General features: G+C 37.9%; 1 pseudogene; it reads left to right on the forward strand.

Annotated features, from left to right (window-relative positions):
- The first annotated feature begins 668 nt into the window (after nt 1–668).
- LOC143656837 (serine/threonine-protein phosphatase 2A catalytic subunit beta isoform pseudogene) lies at nt 669–2,080 on the forward strand (annotated as a pseudogene).
- The last annotated feature ends 19,788 nt before the right edge of the window (nt 2,081–21,868 follow it).

A 21,868-nucleotide genomic window follows, 5' to 3' on the forward strand; every position in this document is an offset into this window, starting at 1 on the left:
AGCAGGCAGAAAAGAACAGTATTCTCTCATTTTATCCAGAGAAAAAGATTCAGAGAACATCTTTTTCCTCACTTCAAATTAGAAATTCTAATTTGGAAGTAGCTAGGTGATGAGGGGAGTTGAAAGGGGTTGAATTATGTGTTCACTGAAACTTTTTTTTTGGTCCCTGCAGCTGAGGAAGAGAGAGCAAAAGGTAGTTACAACACCTACATAGTGAGAAAGAAAAAAGATGGGATGAAACATTTGCAAGTATACATGAGGCCAATATCATGTATTCAAAACATTTGGATGAATCATTGAAATTGTCAGTTTTTGAATATAGGCCTGGCATAAGAACAGAGTGGGGGTGCTGTTTCTACTCATAGACGCATTGCTTTTCTCATCTTCTCTTGATTCTATCATTCAATAAAGGAATATGGAAACACTCAATTCAGTATTCCTGGACTCTAAATAAGGCACACACGTCTATCCCTTTCATAACCCCAGGGTATCAAACCAATTTTAATGGCCTCCGGAACTGTCCTAGAGGGCTGGTATTTAGAACACATATGTAGCCCTCATGCTATCTCACTGTAAGTGAGTAGGTTACACACTGTGAAAGCCAGCGTCTTGTTTCATGGTTCTAATAATAAGCAGTGTCCAAGGTTACATAAAGAAAATGCATGAGAATGGACAACAAGGTATTCATCAAGGAGCTGGACCAGTGGGTCAAGCAGCTGAACCAGTGTAAACAGCTTACCCAAGAACCAAGTGTTCTAGTTTGCTAGCTGCCAGAATGCAATATACCAGAACCAGAATGGCCTTTAAAAAGGGGAATTTAATATGTTGCTAGTTTACAGTTCTAAGGCCAAGAAAATGTCCCAATTAAAACAAGTCTATAGAAGTGTCCAATTAAAGGTATCCATCCAGAGAAAGACACCTTGGTCCAAGAAGGCCAATGAGCTTCAGGGTTTCTCTCTCAAGTGAGAAGGCACATGGCAAACACAGTCAGGGCTTCTCTCTCAGCTGGAAGGGCACATGGCGAGCATGGCATCATCTGCTAGCTTTCTCTCCTGGAGAGTTCCAGTTTCATGAAGCTCCCTGGGAGGCATTTTCCTTCTTCATTTCCAAAGATAACTGGCTCGTGGACTCTCTGCTTCATGGTGCTGCACCATTCTCTGCTTTCTCTGAATCTCTTTCATTCTCCAAAATGTTTCCTCTTTTATAGGACTCCAGAAACTTATCAAGACCCACCCAAATGGGTGGAAACATGTCATCACCTAATCCAGTTTAACAACCACTCTTGATTAAATCACATCTCCAGGGAGATGATCTGATTACAGTTTCAAACACACAGTATCGAATAGGGATTATTCTGCCTTTATGAAATGGAATTTTGATTAAAACATGACTTTTCTAGGGGACATACATCATTTCAAACCTAGTGCACCAAGTATGGACCCCATGCAAAAAGGCTAAGGAAATTTTAACAAAAGAATCTAATGTGCAAGAGGTTTGTTTGTCCTGCTACCATCTGTGAAGATTCAAGGTCAATTCCATGATCTTACAGAACTTGTTGGCATTGGTGGAAAATTACTGGACACAAACTATCTATTCATGGGTGACTATGTTGACAGAGGTTATTGTTCATTGGAGACTGTGACTCTTCTTGTGACATTAAAGGTGGGTTATCCAGAATGCATTGCAATATTGGGAAGAAACCATAAAAGCCAATAAATTACTCAAAAATGGCTTTTATGATGAGCTAGACATCATCATATGGAAATGTCAATGTTTGGAAACATTTTGTAGATCTCTTTGATTATCTTCCACTTACAGCTTTAGTAGATGGGCAGATATTTTGCAGCCATGGTGGCCTCTCTCCAATCATAGATACACTGGATCATATAGAGCCCTGGATCATTTACAAATAGTGCCACATAAGGGTCCATTGTGTGACTTATTATGGTCAGATCCAGATGATTATAGTGGGTGGTGTATTTCTCCACCTGGTGCCAGCTACAGATTTGGACAAGATGTTTCTATAAAGTTTAACCATGGCAATAGATATAAGAATTGTTTTATCTATAGAGTAGATTGAATTAATTATACCAATATTTCACCCTTGCTTCTATCCACGTATTTTGCCATGTAACTTTATAATTACTCCCACTAAAGAGGCAGAGTATATTTTCCCACTCCTTGACTCTGGGCTCCTCAGTCCCTTGACTTGCTTTGGCCAATGGATAGTTAAAGGAAGTGACACAATCAGAGGCTTTCATTGAGCTTGTGCATTGGGGCTCAATCTCTCTCATTTCTCTGCAAGATGAGAACGCTGACTCTATGTCCCTGAGATGGCTATATACTGGCATCCCCACTGATTCCAGGAAGAGGATAGGACATTCATGGAGCAGAGCTACTCCTAGTGAGCCTAGACTAGATTAGGTGACCCAAAGGCCCCTGAAATTATTGAAAGTAAATAATTGCTATTTTAAGCCACTGGGTTTGGGTGCTTTTTTTTTAATGTAGCATTTTGGGGCAATAGTTACAGAACACAGGCCATGTTAGATTTGAGACATCTAATCAGACATCTATGTGGCACTTGCAAGGAGGTTGGACATACAGATTCAGAACTCAGAAGAATAGTCACTTTCAGTTCACATTTAAATCTGTATTTTTAGTGCTTCCTCCTCCAATTAAGTCAGGCTGTCTTCACCTGGAATAGTTGACTCATTAGGTCTTCTTTTTCAAAAATATGTATTCACATATTATGTGAGCATCTGTAGAAAAATTAGAAAACACAGATAAGCAAAAGTGAAACTCCCAAAGATAACTTCCTGAAATATTTTAATAATCTGGAATACACCCTTGTATTTTTCCCATGTAATTATGTTATATAACTATATATATTTACACAAATGGAAAATATCTGCTAAAATAACATTTTTACATATTAACAGATGTGATTTTTTTTTCTCATTAATTCTATTTTTCACTGTGAGTACTTCCCCCTTTGAAACTGGAGTAGGAGATTGAGTCATCCTAGGTTCTTTGCCTTAGGGGAGCAGCAACACAGAGAAAAAGAAGTCAAAACACACTTCACTTTTGAGTTTCTAAGTAGCCTTTTACATTTTTTGACTGAAACAATAGTCTAAAAATGTTAACACTTTTGCTTTTCAAGAGAAGGACTTTTTGAAAGAAGAAAACATTATTTCATTCTGAAAGTTTAGATTTGAATATCAAAAGTTAAAGTCCTGAAGGAATCTATCATTGGGGATACAAAATTTGTTCCAGAAAGAATCGAGTTAAAGAGCTAGATCAATCTGTCCCCATGACTCGAGTCACAGGAAAAGAATCGGGGAGGGGTGGTAGCCAGTGCTGGTCCCAGGGAAGGGCTCTGTGCCCCAGTCCCCTGAGATCTGGGCCAAGATTCCAGGGATTCTCAAAGTATGGTCCTTGAACCCAGCATCAGCAGCATCTGGGAACTTCTTAGAAATGTAAATTCTCAGGCTTCATGCCAGATCTACTGAATCAGAGAATCTGTGCTTTAGCAAACTCTCCAGATGATTCTGATACATGCACACTGGCCGAGTTTGTGTGGATCTGGGCACAGAGGAGACCAGAGTTTAATTTCCCAGGTGAAAACCCAGAGGCCTCGAAAGCCCCCTGCGTCAGCATGGAGTGGCAGCAGATGCCAGTGGGGGCGTGCGCCAGTGACCAGAAACCAGGGTTACCTCATCTCAGAAGGTGGGGCGTCATGAACCACAGAACCTTATTCCCAAGCTTGAAACCTTATGGAAGTTGCCCTGCTGGATTTCTAAATTGCTTGGGAATGATGATTCCTTTCTACCTTCCATTTTCTCCCTTTGTGAATAGGAATGTCTATAACTGTTTACCCATTTGCCTGTCCCACCATTTTATTTTGGAAGCAGATAACTTGTTTTCTAGTTTTACTGGTCTGCAAATGGAAAGAGAAACAGAACTGTTATAGACCAAGATTCTTTCTGAAGGCAACAACTCTACATACACATCTGTAATTGGTTGAATTATGTACCCCAACAAAAGACATGTTCTTATTGTTAATTCACATTCCTTTGGTGTCTACCCATTTGTAAATTGGACCTTTTGAAGATGGTATTTTTAGTTAAGGGATGGCAAAACTGACTTATGGTGGTACTTTTTTTTTTTTTTTAAGTCTTTCTGCTTATTTATTTATTTATTTTTGACTGTGTGGTTTTTGTTGAGATATATTCGCACAGCATATATTCTATCCAAAGTACACAATCAATGTTTCACAACACCCTTACTTTGTTATACAATGATCCTCACTCCTAATTTAAGGCAATTTTCATTGCTCCAAAGAGAAAAATAACAGACATACACAGCCACACATTAAAGCAAAACAAAAAAACACCCTATATTCCTGCCCCCACCCTAGCCAATTATTAACCCCTAGCATTGGTGTGATGCTAGTAAAGATTGCTGCTTAATATATTTCAGGATGGTTCTTAATCTGTGTTACTGGAGGCCTTATAAAGAAAAGAAACTGGAAGCTAGAAGTCAGAGAAGTCCACACAAGAAAATCCAAAAGTCAGCAGAAATCCAGATGAACAGTCACAAGGAGAGAGAAACCACTATGTGACAGGAGACAGAGATTCAAGTCAAGACCCCAATGGTTATGGCAAGCCAGCACCTGAATGCACCAGACTTTGGGGAGGAAGCATTGTTTTTTCTCATTTTGAACTTCAATCCTCTAAACCATGAGCCAATAAATTCTTGCTGTTTAAGCCAAAAAAAAAATGTATAGAAAGAAAAATCCTGATTTAATAATGAAAAGGGAAGAGGATATGAGGAAGTACAGCCTGGGTGTTCTAGTTTGCTAGCTGCTGGAATGCAGTATACCAGAAACGGAATGGCTTTTAACAAGGGGAATTTAATGAGTTGCTAGTTTACAGATCTAAGGCCGAGAAAATGTCCCAATTAAAACAAGTCTATAGAAATGTCCAATCAAAGGCATCCGGGGAAAGATACCTTGGTTCAAGAAGGCCGATGAAGTTCAGGGTTTCTCTCTCATCTGGAAGGGCACATGGCAAATACGGCGTCATCTGCTAGCTTTCTCTCCTGGCTTCTATTTCATGAAGCTCCCCGGGAGGCGTTTTCCTTCTTCATCTCCAAAGGTCGCTGGCTGGTGGACTCTCTGCTTTGTGGTGCTGCAGCATTCTCTGCTCTCTCTGAGTCTCTCATTCTCCAAAATGTTTCCTCTTTTATAGGACTTCAGAAACTAAACAAGACCCACTCAGATGGGTGGAGACATGTCATCCCCTAATCCAGTTTAACAACCGTTCTTAACTAAATCTCATCAACCAGGGAGATGATCCCATCACAGTCCCAAATACACAGCATTGAATAGAGACTATTCTACCTTTAAGAAATGGGATCCATATTAAAACATGGCTTTTCTTAGGGGGCATACTTCCTTTCAAACCAGCACACTGGGTTTGACCTAGTAGGCAAAATAATGCAATTTATTTGTAGATGCATAAAAATAACACTGGTCCAAAGACTACACTTTGAGTAGCAAGTTTCTAGCCTACACTTTCTACTCACAATCTCCTCCCACTCTACCCTCAATTCTAACTTCATAGTTGGCCCCTCAGTTAAGTTTCTCTCTCCCATCCTTTTCTTTATCCCATTGGCTGATAAATGTTTACTGAGTACTGACTGCCTTCATGCTTTCAGTAAGGGATCAATCTCCATCAGGGGGAGAGATAGGTAGAGCCGCCCCCACAGTTTGGGAAGGAACAACGGACACTTCTGGAAAAGGCCTGCTGAACAAGTAAACCTGGCAGCTTTCTTACAAACTCTCCATTCTCCATGAAGTCTTTCTCCACTTGTAATTTCTGCTGCCAAGCTCACACCAGTTCCAGTATGTTCTCTGCTGCCACTTCAAACCCCTTACCTGGGAATGGCCAATCCTTTTTCCTTGGTACTTAATACATAAGGAAAACAAAAAGAAAGTAGCAGTAAAAATTCTAAAAGACATTCTGGGAATTACATAAAAGTTTCTGATGTTTAGGCACAACACTTTGTGCTGATTTGAAAGGATTTATGGACCCTAGAAAAGCCATGTTTTAACCCTAATCCCATTTTGTAAAGACCCTATTCAGTACTGTATTTTGGAAACTTTAATTAGATTATCTCCATGAAGATGTGACTCAATCAAGTGTGGGTATTAAACTTGATTTGGTGGAAATGAGTCTCCATCCATTTCAGGTGGGTCTTGATTAGTTTGCTGGAATCCTATAAAAGAAGTATTTTTTAGAAAGCTTCAGAATGCTACAGAATCACAAAGCACAGAGTCCACCAACCAGTGAATTTTGGAGATTCTGAGAGATCAGAGAAGGTCACAGAACACTGCAGAACCATGAAGCAGAGAGTCCACCAGCCAGCAACTTTTGGAGATAAAGAAGGAAAATGCCTCTCAGGGAGCTGGAGAGAAAGCTAGCAGATGATGCTGTGTTTGTCATGTGCCCTTCCAGATGGGAGTGAAACCCTGACTGTGGTCACCATATGCCTTTCCAGATGAGAAGAAAAACCCTGATTGTGTTTGCCATGTGCCCTTCCACTTGAGAGAGAAACCCTGAACTTCATCAGCCTTCTTGAATCAAGGTATCTTTCCCTGGATGCCTTAGATTGGGCATTTGTATAGACTTGCTTTAATTGGGACATTTCCATGGCTAAAACTATAAACTTGCAACTTATTAAATTCCCCTTTTTAAAGAGCCTTTCCATTTCTGGTGTATTGCATCCTGGCAACTAGCAAACTAAAACATACTTCAATCCCGAAGCATGGTATAACTTTATAAGAACATGACCAGATTTTCCTTTTCGACTCCAACTTCCATTATGATGGGCACCATCTTATTTCTAGTGTTCTGGAAACTGTTTCCACAGCTAGATGCAGATATATATCTTCTAGACACTGATATTCTCCCACTAAATCCTATCCAGCTGGGGTGAGGGGGTATTTCATAATCATGGCCAAATGGCAGATGCAGCAAATTATATCACCCATCTTGACTCAACTTTGCCCATGTGGGAGCATTTTATGATCCAGGTGAGACCTAACTCTCTATAGACAGAAAAATAGTTTCATCTACATATAGAAAATGGTCATAAGGATTCCTTAATCATAAAATAACCATGACATATATAAAACACAAATTAGCAAACATCAACCAGGGTCAATTTATCTGTTAGGCACAGTGGGCACAGTGTCTAAAATTCACATGATACTTTAGAGGTCCATGAAAATGTTTTAATTTTTATTTCTTTTAAAAATAAGCATACAAATAAATATAATAATAATAAATATTTAGTAAATGCAGTCCGGACTATATTCATATTTATACTAATGCATCCACAAGTACAATTTTGAATAGATTTTTATGAAGGAGGGGTCCCACAAAGGCAAATATGTCGACTGCTTGTGAAAGTCATAATATAGTCCTGACTGCAGAATTTGTTTTCAGCTATATCCTATCTTCTTCTGCTCTGGCCCTCTGTACTAGTTAAGCTGGTCCTCCTCCAACTCTTATTTGGGGGACAGACCCAGGTCAAGTTTTTTTTGTAGATAGATCTTTATTCATCTCCTTCTCCACATCTGGAGAGCTAATACAAATCCTATTCATTTTAATCCCACCTTCTTCCATGAGACCTTCCCTAACTAAGGCAACGTGGATGGGAAGTGTATTAGTTTGTTGAATGCCATTGGAGTGCAATATGCTAGAGATGGAACTGCTTTTTAAGAGGGAATTTATTAAGTTACAAGTTTACACTTCTAAGGCCATGAAAATGTACAAACTAAGGCATCCAGGTAAAGATACCTTGATTCAAGAAAGGCCAATGTCTGTCACATGGGAAAGCATGTGCTGGCATCTGCTTGTCTTGGTTCCTGGTTCCATTCCTTTCAGCTTCAGATGCCAGTGGTTTCCTCTCTAAGTATCTGTGAACCTTCACTTAGCTCCTCGGGAACACAACTTTGGATTCTAGCTTGCTTAACATCTCATGGAAAGACACATAGTGATGACTGCTAAGCTTTGCATCTTCTAATGTCCTTCTTTAGGCATCTGCTGTCTCTGCCAGCACTCCAAGCATCTCCAAATGTCTGCATCTCTATCAGCTCTGAAGCAACTGTACTCCAAGCATCTGAGGTTTCTCCAAAATGCCTCCCCTTTCAAAGGACCCCAGTAAACTAATCAAAATCATGTTAAATGGACAGATTCATATCTCCATCAAATCAAAAGGTCCTTCTCACAACTAAGTATGTCACATCTCCATGGAAACAATACAGTCAGAGTTTTCACCCTCAGCAATAGGTCTGCCCCCACAAGATTGAATTAGGAAGTAAAACATGGCTTTTCTGGGGCACATAACAATTTCAAACCAGCACAGGAAGCAAGCATTCCTTTTCCCAACCAGAAGCCACCTTTTCTTAAAGAGAGAGAGAGATTTGGCCAATTTAAATTCATAAACTTTTTTTTTGTATGAAAAAGTTGAAATCATAACTTTGTGCTCAGCATGCTAAATGTATTAATTCAAATACACAAAACTTTTTTGTTTTGTTTTGTTTGTTTTTCATGGGAAGACACAAGGAATCGAGCCTGGGTCTTTAGCATGGCAGGTGAGATCTCTGCCTGCTGAACCACCATGGCCAGCCCTACACAAATCTTTTAAAAATGCATTTTATATTGAATCATCTCGATTTGGGAATACTGCTTTTCATCTTATCTCACATATCACGAGAAGCTTTACTTAAACTCCTCATTGCAACTTAAGCTCTTGGTCATCACCAGGGCTGCATTTCGAGTCATCAGGCAGTGTCTGGATGACATCTTCATATCCAGCTAAGTCCTTCACTCCAAATAAGTCTGTTGTTCAAAATAAAATATTTGAGACAGAGCCCCATAGTGGAAGAGATTTATAGGGACTCAAACCTAGGACACTCCATTCTGTTTCCAGGAGATACTTTAGGTGGTAATATTTTGATTATAATTGAGCCAATAGCCCATCCTACCATTTAACAGCTTTGTACAGTTTGCTAATTGTTTCAGTTGCACCAGTCTTCTTTCTTCCAACCTAACTAGATTGTTTTTATTTTCCACTTTTTATGTTGGAAATTCGTAAGCATAGAAAAAAAATAGAGACACTAGCTTAATGGGGCCAATGGACCCACAACCCAGCTTCAACAATAATCAATATATGGCCGGTCTTCAACAGTCCCCTCCACTCTGATTATTTTGACGCAAATTCCAGACATCATAACATTTCATCATTTCATATTTCCTTTTAAATAATAACACCATTTTCACAGTTAAAAATATTAGCAATAATTCCTAAATATAATAAAATATCCCATGCTAACATTTTTTTTTACATTTTGTTCATTTCATTTAGGATCAAAATACTGATCATACAGTCTGATTTTTTTATTTGTCTCTAATTTTTTTCATCCTATAGATTTCTTTTCTCTTTCTCTTTCTTTCCCTCTCACTCTATTTTTTTTTCTTGTAGGTTTTTATTGAAGCAACTTGAGTCATTTGATATGAAATTTCCCAAAATCTGGATTTTGCTGACTCCATTCCTGTACAGATATTTAACACGTTTTTCTGTGTCTTATATTTCCCATATAAGACAGATCAGATTTAATAAGACAGATTATGTTGTCAGATCAGAGACTTTGATCAGATTTACCCTCAATTATTAATTTTTTTGGCAAAACTATTACATAGGTGGTGCTTTATTTTTTATGGAAGGTATGTAAATTATTATCTCCCTTTTTTGTGATATTATCGGCCTTTAATAATTATTGTCTAAATCCAGTCATTCAAATGATAGTATTCTAACTGTATCACTCATTCTTCATTAGCTGGAATTTTTCTATGAAGAGAAACTTCTCTTATGGACCATTTCATTGTTTTTATAGTAAAATCAGGAAAAACATTTTCTAATTTGCTAGTTTAAAAAATAATCAAGTAGTTCTCTAACACTTTCCAATAGGGTCCAATCAGTTTTATTTTTTTAGTATCATAATGAACTCATGGATTTCAGTATATCAAGGGGCATTAATTCATTATTAATACTTAATTTTTACCTTTTCTGGCTACATGATGTAGGGGAGGAAATTTTTTTTTCTTTTTCTTATGGATATCCAATTCTTCCAGCATAATTGGTTAAAGGGTTATCTTTTTTACCATTGAATTACATTAATCCTTTTATCTAAAGTCAAATGATCATAGATTTGTAGATCTATTTCTGGACTCTTCATTTTATTTCCTTGATCTATTTATCTTTACATATGTTTACACAGTCTTGATAATTGAGGCGTTCGAGTAAGTCTCTAAATTAAGTTCTCTGTATCAGTTAGGGCACAATCAGAGAAGCAGAACCACTAGAAAGGTTTACATATTATAAATAAGAGATTTGTTACAGGGACTTGAATGTATGCAATTGTAACAATGGATCAAACCATCTGTAAGACTGTTGTCCGCACATCAGATGCCAGACTTAATGTCTGAGGGCCAAGAAGTCAAGAATGGAAGATAGATGTAATGTGGTGAAAAGCCAGAACAAGCTGGAACCCAGGAGTATGTGATGAAACACATGAGGATTATTTGCAACTTGTGTAATATCTCATTGCCTCCAACTTTGAAGTGGGAGAAGATGGGGCTCTTCTTCATGGAGCCAAACACATACTTAGTCTAGGAGTAAGAGACACTGAAGGAGAAGTGGCAGTTGGAAGCCTGGCTGCTGCCCCATGCCAGCCAGATCAGCCAGCAGATTAGTGACAAAATGTGTGAACTATAAAAGTGACTTCCCTAACCTTCAGATATGTCTGCTGCTTCATTTCTGCCCTCTAGATCTTACACACGCAAAATTGTTTCTTGAAGCCCAGTCTGACTGGAAACATAGGAGGAAGGGGTTTGGGGTTTCTGAGAAATGTAGTTGACGCATTACAAAACCACCGTATCCTCCAATATTATCTTTCAAATTGTTTTGGCTATTTTTAGGTCCTTTGCATTTTCATGCAATTTTGTTGACATTTATCTCTTAACTACCTGAAAAAAAATGCCTGCTGATATTTCAGTTGGGATTGCATTGAATCTATAGATTTAGGGGCAGTGGGTTTCTTAACAATATTGAACCTCCCAAACCCTGAGCATGATATATCTCTTAATTTATTTAGATATCCTTTAATTTTTCTCAAAAATGTTTGGTAGATTCAATGTAAAGATCTTTCAGTAAATTTACTTTGAAGTAATTTGTGTTTTGATGAAGATAATGTATTTTAAAATTCATTTTCTAATTGTTTGTTGCTAGCATAAAAATTCAATTGCCCATGTACCTTAAGATCTTTGAAAAAAAATCATGTTTTAATTTTAGATGTTTTTGTGTGTGTATGTGTAGGTTCCTTAGGATTTTCTATGTAGGTGATCATGTCTGTGAATAGATCTATTAATTTTTTCCCAAGCCCATGTCTTTGATCATTGTTTCTGGCCAGGACCACCTGTTTTATGTTGACTAGCAGTAGTAAGCATAGACAACCTTATCTTGCACCCAATTAGAGGGAAAGCTTTTGCTTTTCCATTAGTTACGTATTATGTATTAGGTATTAACAGATACATAGTGCATTAAGTATTGTGTATTAAATATGTCATTTATTGGGTTAGGAAGTTTCCTTCAATTTGTTGTCTTCTGAGAGCTTTTATCATGAATAGGTATTGGAATTTTTTCAAGTACTTTTCCTGTACTTATTAAAATACATTTTTTTCTTTATTCTATAAATTTTATAAACTGTATAGGTGGGTGTTCAGATGTCGACTCAACCTTGCATTCTTAGAATAAATCCCACTTGGTCATGATATTTTATCTTTTTTACATATTGCTGGATTTGACTTGTTAAGATTTTGTTGGGAATATTTGAACATATATTCATGAGATCAGTAATTTTCCCATAATTTATTTGTCAGGTGTAAGTATGGCTTGTACTAGCTAGAAAAATGATACCAATTTTACACAAATTCTTTTAGAAAATAGAGAAGTATGTAACATATCTGTAGTAGTTAGGTTCAGGTATCAACTTGGCCAGGTGAAGGTGCCTAGTTCTGTTGCTGTGGACATGTCCCAATGGTACGTGAACCTCATCTGTTGCTCATTACATCTACAGTCGGCTAAAAGGCATGCCTCCTGTAATGAATGATGTTTGATTTAGTTGGCTGGTGCTTAAATGAGAGAGCTCAACATAGCACAGCCCAAGCAGCTCAGCATACCTCATCTCAGCACTTGCAGCTCAGCCCAGGCCTTTGGAGATGCAGAAAGGAATCACCCTGGGCAAAGTTGTTGGAACCCAGAGGCCTGGAGAGAAGGCCAGCAGAGATCGCCCTGTGCCTTCCCCTGTAAGAAAGAACCTCAGTTGAAGGTTAGCTGCCTTTCCTCTGAAGAGCTGTATGTCAACTAAATAAATCCCCTTTTATTGAAAGCTCATCCATCTCTGGTGTGTTGCATTCCAGCAGGTAGCAAACTAGAACAATATCCTATCTCATTTTCTAGTTAGTACAAGCCATACCCAAACTTGACAAATAAACCCTATGTAGAGGTTATTTGATGCATGTAGGGCTGTTCAAATTTTCTATTTCTTCTTGATCAATTTTAGCAAGTTGTGTTTTTCAAGCAACTTGTCCATTTCAATTGCATCATTAAATTTCCTGGCATTAAGTCTTTGCTAATAGTCCCTCATTGTTCTATTGATGTCTGTAGGATATGTAATGATTTTCTCCTATTTTATTTCTGGTAATGTATGTTTTCTCTTTTTTCTTGCTAAGGATTTATCAATTTTATTAATCTTTTAAAAAAAACAACTTTAAGATTTAAAAAAAAATTGTTTTATGTTAGCTGGTTCATTGATTTCTGTTCTTTGTTCAAAAGCTTTTACACTGCAAACTTCTAACATTATTGGGAAGACTTAAGGAAAATTTAAAGTTACTCTTTATTTTATACCTTGCATTTAATTTTTTAACATTTTCTATTGTGAAATATGATGTATATACAAAAAAGCAATAAATTTCCAACTACATTTTAACCATCATTATAAAACGGATTTTAAAGTTTGGTATGGGTTACAGTTCCACAATTTTTCGTTTTTTCTTCTAGCTGCTCCGAGACACTGGAGACAAACAGAAATATCAACATAATGATTCAGCAGTCATACTCATTTGTTAAATCTTATCTTTTTGTTATACTCCTTCTCTTTTTCCTTTTTTTTTGTGAAAAATAACATATACAAAAAAGCAATAAATTCCAAAGCACAGTGCAACAATTAGTTGTGGAACAAATTTCAGAGTTTGGTATGGGTTACTATTAAACAATTTTAGGTTTTTGCTTCTAGCTGCACTAAGGTACTGAAAACTAAAACAAATATCAATATGATGATTCAGCAATCATACTCTTTGTTAAACTCTATCTTCTCTGTATAACTCCACCATCACCTTTGATCTTTCTCCCACTCTTTAGGGGTATTTGGGCTATGCCCATTCTAACTTTTTCACATTGGAAGGGGCTGTTGATAATACAAGATAGGAGGATGGAACTAGTTGATGTTCTAGAAAGGTTGGCCCCTCTGCATTTCAGGACTTACCTGGTCCAGGGACCTATCTGTAGGTTTCTGGAGAGTTACCCTAGTGCAAGGAACCTTTGTAGACTCTTATATACTGCCCTAGGTGTTCTTTAGGATTGGCAGGAATGGTTTTGGTTGGGGCTTGGCAAGTTAAGATAGGTAGCAATGTCTAATGAAGCCTGCATATGAATGACGTCCGGAATAGCCTCTTGAATCTATTTGAACCCTCTCAACCACTGATACCTTATTTGTTACACTTCTTTTCTCCCTTTTGCTCAGGATGGTATTGTTGATCTCACTGTGCCAGGGCCAGGCTCATCCCTGGGAGTCATCTCCCACACCGCCAAGGAGACTTTCACCTCTGGATGTCATGTCCCATATACAGGGGAGGGCAATGTTTCACTTGCAAAGTTAGGCTTAGAGAGAGAGAGAGAGGCCACATCTGAACAACAAAAGTGCCCTCTGAAGGTGACTTTTAGGCATGTCTATAGATATACTAAGCTCCTCTGCTACATACATAAGCTTCTATTTTATACTTTGTATTTAATTTTTTTCCCCTGGCTTCCTAAGAAGACTCTACTACTTTGCAATTTTTTTCCGTGACTTCCCTAACTGGATCTTGCAAAATGACTTTCCAGTTTTAGTGAATATTCTCATATTTTCCTGCTGTGTTTTTTGGTGAGTACCTATTGGTGAATTGGGTTCTCCTTTAATCAGGGCTGTCAAAAACCCAGTTGCCTTCCATCTGTTTAATCCCATAGAGTTTCTAATCACACATGGGTCTTGTAGCTTTGGACAGTTTGTTTGGGGTTTATGGGGAAACCTTCTCACACAGTTTTATTGCAAATGTTGACTGTGGGTCTTTGATTTCGCCAACCTAACTACTCCGTCTGTTTGTATAGGAGGTTCAGGGAAGTTCAGAAACTATGCTGTCTCTTCAGCAGCTATGCATTCTCTGCCTCCAACAAGATTTTGAGCAGAATATGGGTCTTATGTGTATTTCATAACGGCAGTGCTGTTTTGACGCAGTGATAGACACAGAAGAGATAATCTGATACTTAATGACTGATAGAAGTTTATGCATTAGTGTACTATTTCTGTCTAAAAATTTACCACAAATTTAGTTACTTAAAATAACATATATTATGAATTTGTGAAGTATGCAACTATGAGTATGAACCTTAAGGACTGTATGTTGAATGAAATGTCAGGAACAAAAGACAAATATTATCATGCCTCATTCATATGGACCAACTATAATATAAAAACTTGGTGAACAGAAGTTGAGAGGATTGGTTATCAGGTTGGGGCCAATTGTAAAGGGTCCTGGATTGTAAGGTCTTACAGCAGTTACATATACTCAGAAGATGTAACTGTTATTTCTAAATTCTGAGATACTGAACTGTTTGTATGGAACCTGGTTGTTCCCAGAAACTTAGGGTATTTGTGTGACACCTGAGACTCAGAGTTAGAGCTCTGAGGCCATGAAAGGCCGCATTACACCATACAGCAACTGTTAAAAAATTGAAAAGTGACCAGACTTTGACTAGAGATATGAATGAAGCTGATCTGGACAGGACTAAGGTAAATCAGAATACAGGGTAAAGGATGATATGGTCCATATTGCAAATTTCTAGTTCTGTGTGAGACCAAAAGGAGAGATATTTATTTGGTGCAGAATTTATACTTTGGTTAGTGCATTACCTAATTTTACTTGTATGGTCAGTTTAATTGAACACTATAAATACATGGAATCTTGAATATGGTGTGAGATTTTGTTGGTTTGTCCAGGTTAGTATGATGCCCCAATATATCCCAGAGTAATTTGGGTAGTGTATAAAGAAATACCCTCTTGGGGGACTGGGGGGAAGGAGGAAATATTAAACTTCCCCATTTGGAGAATTTCTGATACTCTCACAAATAGTGGGGACAACCAAATCAATAGGGCAAGTCCTTGATCTTGGGGTTCACCCCTATGAATTCCTACAAAGAATAGGCTAAGCCTACTTAAAATTGTTGTTCAGATGTGGCCTTTCTCTCTCTCTAAGCCAACTCAGCAGGTGAGCTCATTGCACTCCTCCCTATGTAGGACATGATTCCCTGGGATGTAAATCTCCCTGGCAGTGTGGGACAGAAATTCTGGGGTGAGCCAGAACCTGGCATCATGGGATTGAGAAAGCCTTCTTGACCAAAAGGGGGAAGAGAGAAATGGGACAAATAAAGTTTCAGTGGCTGAAAGATTTCAAACAGAGTCACGAGGTTACCCTGGAGGTTATTCTTATGCATTATATAATAATCTCTTTTTTGTTTATGGTGTATTGGAGTGGCTGGAGGGAAATACCTGAAACTATTGAGCTGTGTTCCAGTAGCCTTGATTCTTGAAGATGATTGTATAAAGATATAATGTTTACAACGTGACTGTGTGATTGTGAAAACCTTTTATCTGATGCTCCTTTTATTCGGGGTAGACAGATGAGTAGAAAAATAAGGATAGAAATAAATAAGGGAGATATGGGGTAAAATTAATTGGGTAGATGGACATACTAGTGGTCAATGAGAGGGAGACGTAAGGAGTATGGTATGTATAAGTTTTTTCTTTTTCATTTATTTCTTTTTCTGGAGTGATGCAAATGCTCTAAAAAATGATGATGGTGATGAATACACAATTGTGTGATGATATCATGAGCCATCGATTATACACCATGTATGGAATGTATATGTGTGAAGATTTGTCAGAAATAATGTTTTTAAAAGCACATATTTATAATCTCACCACTCCTGTAGGTTAGAAATTTGGACATAGCTGACCTGGGTTTTCTTCCTCAAAGTTTCACCATACTGCAACCCAGGTATTGGCCAGGGCTGTGTTCTCATCAGAGGTGCAACTGGGAAAATATCCACTTCCTAGTTCCCTCCTTGTGGTTGTATGACCAAGATCTCTGTTTTCTTTCCATTGTTAGGCAGGGGCCTCTCTCAGCTTCCAGAGGATACCTGCAGTTCCTTGCTATGTGGCTCTCTTAGTGGAGAGGAATCTGATGCATGCTAGCGAAATGAGCCATATATACCTTATAAAATGATCATGGGAGTGGTATTCCATTAGCTTTGCAATATTCTGTTGGTTAGAAGAAAGTTAAAGATTCCCCCCACACTTAAAGGCAGAACATGAATATAGAGATCACACTAAGGCTTGTCTGTGATAGTTTATACCTACCTTGAAACCCAGTTTACCCTCTTAATTTATAAAAATAAAAGATGGTATATTATGCAGCAGTAAGATGAAATGACATCCTGAAGCACATGACAAGATGGATGAGCCTTGAGGACATAATGCTGGATGAAATAAGACAACAGAAAAGGATAGATACTGTATGATTCTACTCATGGCAAAAATAAAATCAGAGCCTTATAATACAGAATATAGGGAACCCAGAGATACATGAAAGCTAGAGATGGGTGAATAGTTAGATAATGAGGTTGAACTTAAATGTAAGGGAATAGATAGAAGTGAAGGTAGTTCACTAGTAGGTCTACAAGTAATATTACCATATTGAAGGTGAACATGATTGAAAAGGGTTGTAGAGACCCAGGTGTCCCACTGAATAATGCTAAAAATATAATTAAGTTCTTGCATGAACCACTACCAAGGTATGAATCTTCTACAAGGAGTATATAATTTCAAGGTATAGGGGAAAAACTGCTATGGTATACTCTGGGGTATGTTGAACAGGAAAACAGCAACACTAGGGGTAAATAATGGGCAGAGGAAAAAGAGTTAAGGTGACGTTTGGATTTTCTGTTTGATGAGGGTGTGTTTATTGGTTAACTTTTTCTCGGGAACAATGAAATTATCTAAAATTGACAGTGTTGATGGACTGTTGACTTTGGACATTATAGATGATGCCCCAATATTGGAGGTGGCTGAAGGATGCACTGACTAGGAAGTAGATTGGCAAACGATGGTGTATACCTATGATCGAATCATGTGCTTCTATAAGAAGGAGCGAAGTTGTGAGGCATGCATCAAAGTGAATGAACCTGTGGTAAGGTTGGTGAGGCAAAATAAGCCAGAAACAAAGGAGCAAATATTGTATGGTCTCATTTAAAAAATTCTCATAAGAAAACAGGGGCATGGATTGTAAACTCTTATAACAGTTGCATTTAGTCTAGAGAAGTAATTATAATTTCTGGATTTTGAGAAGCTTTTTTATATATGTATAACCTTGTATTTAAAGATAAAAATGAAGCCAATCAGGTCAGGATTAAGGTAATTCAGAATACAGGGGTAAAGAAGACATCTATATTTTAGAACCTCATCTACCAAAGAATACAAAGTTTATTTTGTCTAGAACCTAAATTTTCTGTAGCACATTCTCTAACTCAACCTTCTGGATAGATCATTTAAACAACCCAACCGGGGAGCCCAGAATAAGAATGAGGGTCTTTAATTATGTGTAGCTTAATGTAATGCCTGGATACATCCCAGAGTATATTAAGCAGATAATCAAAAAGTATTGGCAAAGTATTTAAGGGATAGGAGAAAATTATGAACCTATTAAACTTTACCACCAGGGAAACCCCTGATACTGTGTCAAACATTAGGGACACCTGGATCAATTGGCCAAGCCCTTGGGTTTTTAAAAAATTTTTATTAATAAAACCAATCAACATACAACATGAACATTCTTAACATATGAGTATTCCATACTTGGTATGCAATCAATGGCTCACAATATCATCGCATAGTTGTGTATTCATCACTATGATCATTTTTCAGAACATTTACATCACTCCAGAAAAAGAAATAAAAAGGAAAAGGAAAAAACTCATACATACCATATCTCTTACCCCTTCCTCTCATTGACCACTAGTATTTCCCTCTACCCAATTTGTTTCAACATTTGTTTCCCATATTATTTATTTATTTTTAATCCATATTTTTAACTTATTGGTCCATACCATAGATAAAAGGAGCATCAGAACAAGGTTTTCATAATTACATAGTCACTTTGTGAAAGCTATATTATTATACAATCATCTTAAAGAAACATGGCTACTGGAACACACCTCTACAGTTTCAGGCATTTCCCTCTAGCCTCTCTAATACACCTTAAACTAAAAAGGGGCTATCTATGTAATGTGTAAGAATAACTTCCAGGATAACCTCTCCACTCTATTTGAAATTTCTCAGCCACTGACACTTTATTTTGTCTCATTTCTCTCTTACCCCTTTCGGTCGAGAAGGTTTTCTCAATCCCTTGATGCTGAGTCCCAGCTCATTCTAGGATTTCTGTCCCACATTGCCAGGGAGGTTCATATCCCTGGGAGTCATGTCCCATACAGAGAGGGGGAAGGCAGTGGGTTTGCTTACTGTGTTGCAAGCCCTTGATTTTGAGGCTTGCTCTTGTGGAGCTTATGTATGTAGCAGAGAAACTTAGCCTACCTATAGATATGCATAAGAGTCACTTCCAGAGGACCTCTTTTGTTGCTCAGATGTGGCCTCTCCCTCTAAACCCAACTCTGCAAATGAAACCATTGCCCTCAACACTACATGGGACATGACATCCAGGGGTAAAAGTTTCTGTGGTAGCATGGGAGATGACTCCCAGGTATGAGGCTGGCCCTGGCACCATGGCATCAACAATGCCATCCTGACCAAAAGGAAGAAAAGAAATGTAACAAATGTATCAGTGGCTGAGAGAGTTCAAATAGAGTCGAAAGGCTGCTCTGGACATCACTCTTATACATGCTTCAGTTAGACATTACTGTCTATCATAACTTGCCAAATCCCAACCAAAACCATTCCTGCTAATCCTAAAGAACACCTAAGGAATTATATGAGATTCTACAAAGGTTCCACGCACTAAGGTAACTTTCCAGAAACCTACAATATCCAGATGGGTCCTAGACCAGATAAGCCCTGAAATGCAGAGGGGCCAGCCTCTCCAGAACATCAACTAGTCTCCATTCGCCTCTCCCATACTATCAACAGCCCCTTCTGATGTGAAAAATTATTTAATTGTAATCCATACTAAACTCTGAAATTTGTTCTACAGCTAATTGTTACTCCGTGCTTTGAAATTTATTGCTTTTTTGTATATCTGCTATTTTTCACAAAAAAGAAAAAAGTCAATAGTGATAAATGCACAGCTATATGATAATAATGTGAACCATTGTACACTTTGGATGATTACCTGGTATGTGGATATATGATATATATCAATAAAAGTAAATAATTAAAAAAAGATCAAAGGAGAAGGTGGAGTTTTAAAAGAGAAGACAGGATTTAACAAATGAGTATGACTCCTTAATTATTATATCGCTATTTCTTTTAGTCTCCAGTGTCTTGCAGCAACCTGCAAAACCTAAAATTGTGCAACTGTAACCCATGACAAACTCTGAAATCTGTTTTACAATTAATTGTCATAGTGTGCTTTGAAATTTATTGCTTTTTTGTATATGTGTTATTCTTCACACTAAAAAAAAACCTTCATACTAACAGACTGTCAATGTTGAATTTCGTTGTATTCCAGGGAATATGGAAATTCACTCAAAGATGATAGTGAAAAATAAAGGTTGAAATATAAAATTGTGACATTGGAAACTTGAAAATTCTGCTACAACCAAGTTGTTTTTCTATGATTCCCTACTCTTCTCTGTGAAATGAGCATAAGTATCTCTATCACTCTCAACCTTATCGGGACAGATAAAAAGATCCTTTTTATCCTTAATGAATTTAGGCAAAATAAGATATCATATCAATTTAATGTATTTTTAACCTGTTTTGTGTCACCTGTGCTTGTGCATACTCTTGGAGTACATCAGAGAACTCATGTTCAAGAATAAAACAATAACAAAAGTGAGTGTTTCAATCCTCTATCAGAAAACCCAGGTAACCATTTGGAGGAGAGAATTGTGAAAACTGCATTTCTTGGTGCAAGTGATGATGGAAACAATCTTGTTTATCATTCCAGTCCATTGTAAGGCTTTAATGAACAAATACATTGTTTGAATACAAGTGGCATCGCTTATTATTCCTGCTCTTTTTTCTACTCTCTTGATCTCATTTTTTCTGCTCAGTCTGACAGGAGTAGAAAAATGTGCCATTCCACAATGAAGATAGATAATGATTTTGGGGGTAATAACGTTCTGTACGTTTGGAAGCACTCAGCTTTGAAAGTAAAAGATTCTTCTCATCTGCTTTGCTGTAGGTGGAACACTGAACAGTTCCTCATTTGATGGATGACACAACGATGCTGTTGGCTATGGGAAGATGTTTCCTCCCAGCAACAGGGAAGGGGTGGGGATGGGAGACTCAGGAATGTAACACAGAACGTATGGGTATGCCTTGTGTGGGACACCCTGTCCCCTGAATTCCTGATTCCCTTTCTGAGAACAACAACAATAATAATCCGAATTAACATTTACTGAATGATTAATACCAGAAGTGATATTCAAAATATTTAACAACTGAAAAAGCACAGGTATCAACCAATCAGAATGGATGTTGGTTGTAATAGCATCCATTCTGATGAGTCCATGCTCTTGCCATTCCAATTGTTAAATATTTGGATATTTGAAGATGGGCAGAGTCAACCCTGCTTTAGTACATGCTGGGTACCATGCCAAAAACCTTAAGGGCCTTTGCTCCTTGAATCTTCCCAGCCACCCTGCAGGAAGGAGACTCATTATTCTAACTTGACAGATGGGAAAACTGAGGCTTAAAGCAGTTAAATTACTTTCTCAATGTCATGTCACTAGGAGATAGTGTGACTGGATTCACAGGAGTTCAAGATGTTAAGTTCTAGATTCTAGTAAGTCTTGAGGAAGCTACATCTTACTGTCCTTTCTGCTGTTAGGAGAAATTCACACTTTAGGAACATGAGGGCTGAACTTTATCACCCAGGCCTTACTGGCATGGGAATTAGACTTTGTCTAATGCATGAGGGAAAGTACTGCAAGCAGTTTCTTCACGAAAATGACAGAATGAGGGAAGACCATGGTGGGGATGGGGTGGGGGTGGGGCAGGCCTCTGCTCAGGAAATAGTTTTGGACCTAATCCAAGGTCCTGGGAAGGCCACGGAAACCCAAACTCCTAAGGGCCTCCTAGCCTGAAGGGGCAGTTCTCAGATATGTCACAGACCCTAACTCTACATTCCCTAAGACATTAAGAGTATTCTGTCTGGTTGGGGTTTAAAGCTGGATTTATTCAGAGCTAAG

This window comes from Tamandua tetradactyla, chromosome 15 (genome assembly GCF_023851605.1).
Source record: "Tamandua tetradactyla isolate mTamTet1 chromosome 15, mTamTet1.pri, whole genome shotgun sequence".
Classification (NCBI taxonomy): Eukaryota; Metazoa; Chordata; class Mammalia; order Pilosa; family Myrmecophagidae; genus Tamandua; species Tamandua tetradactyla.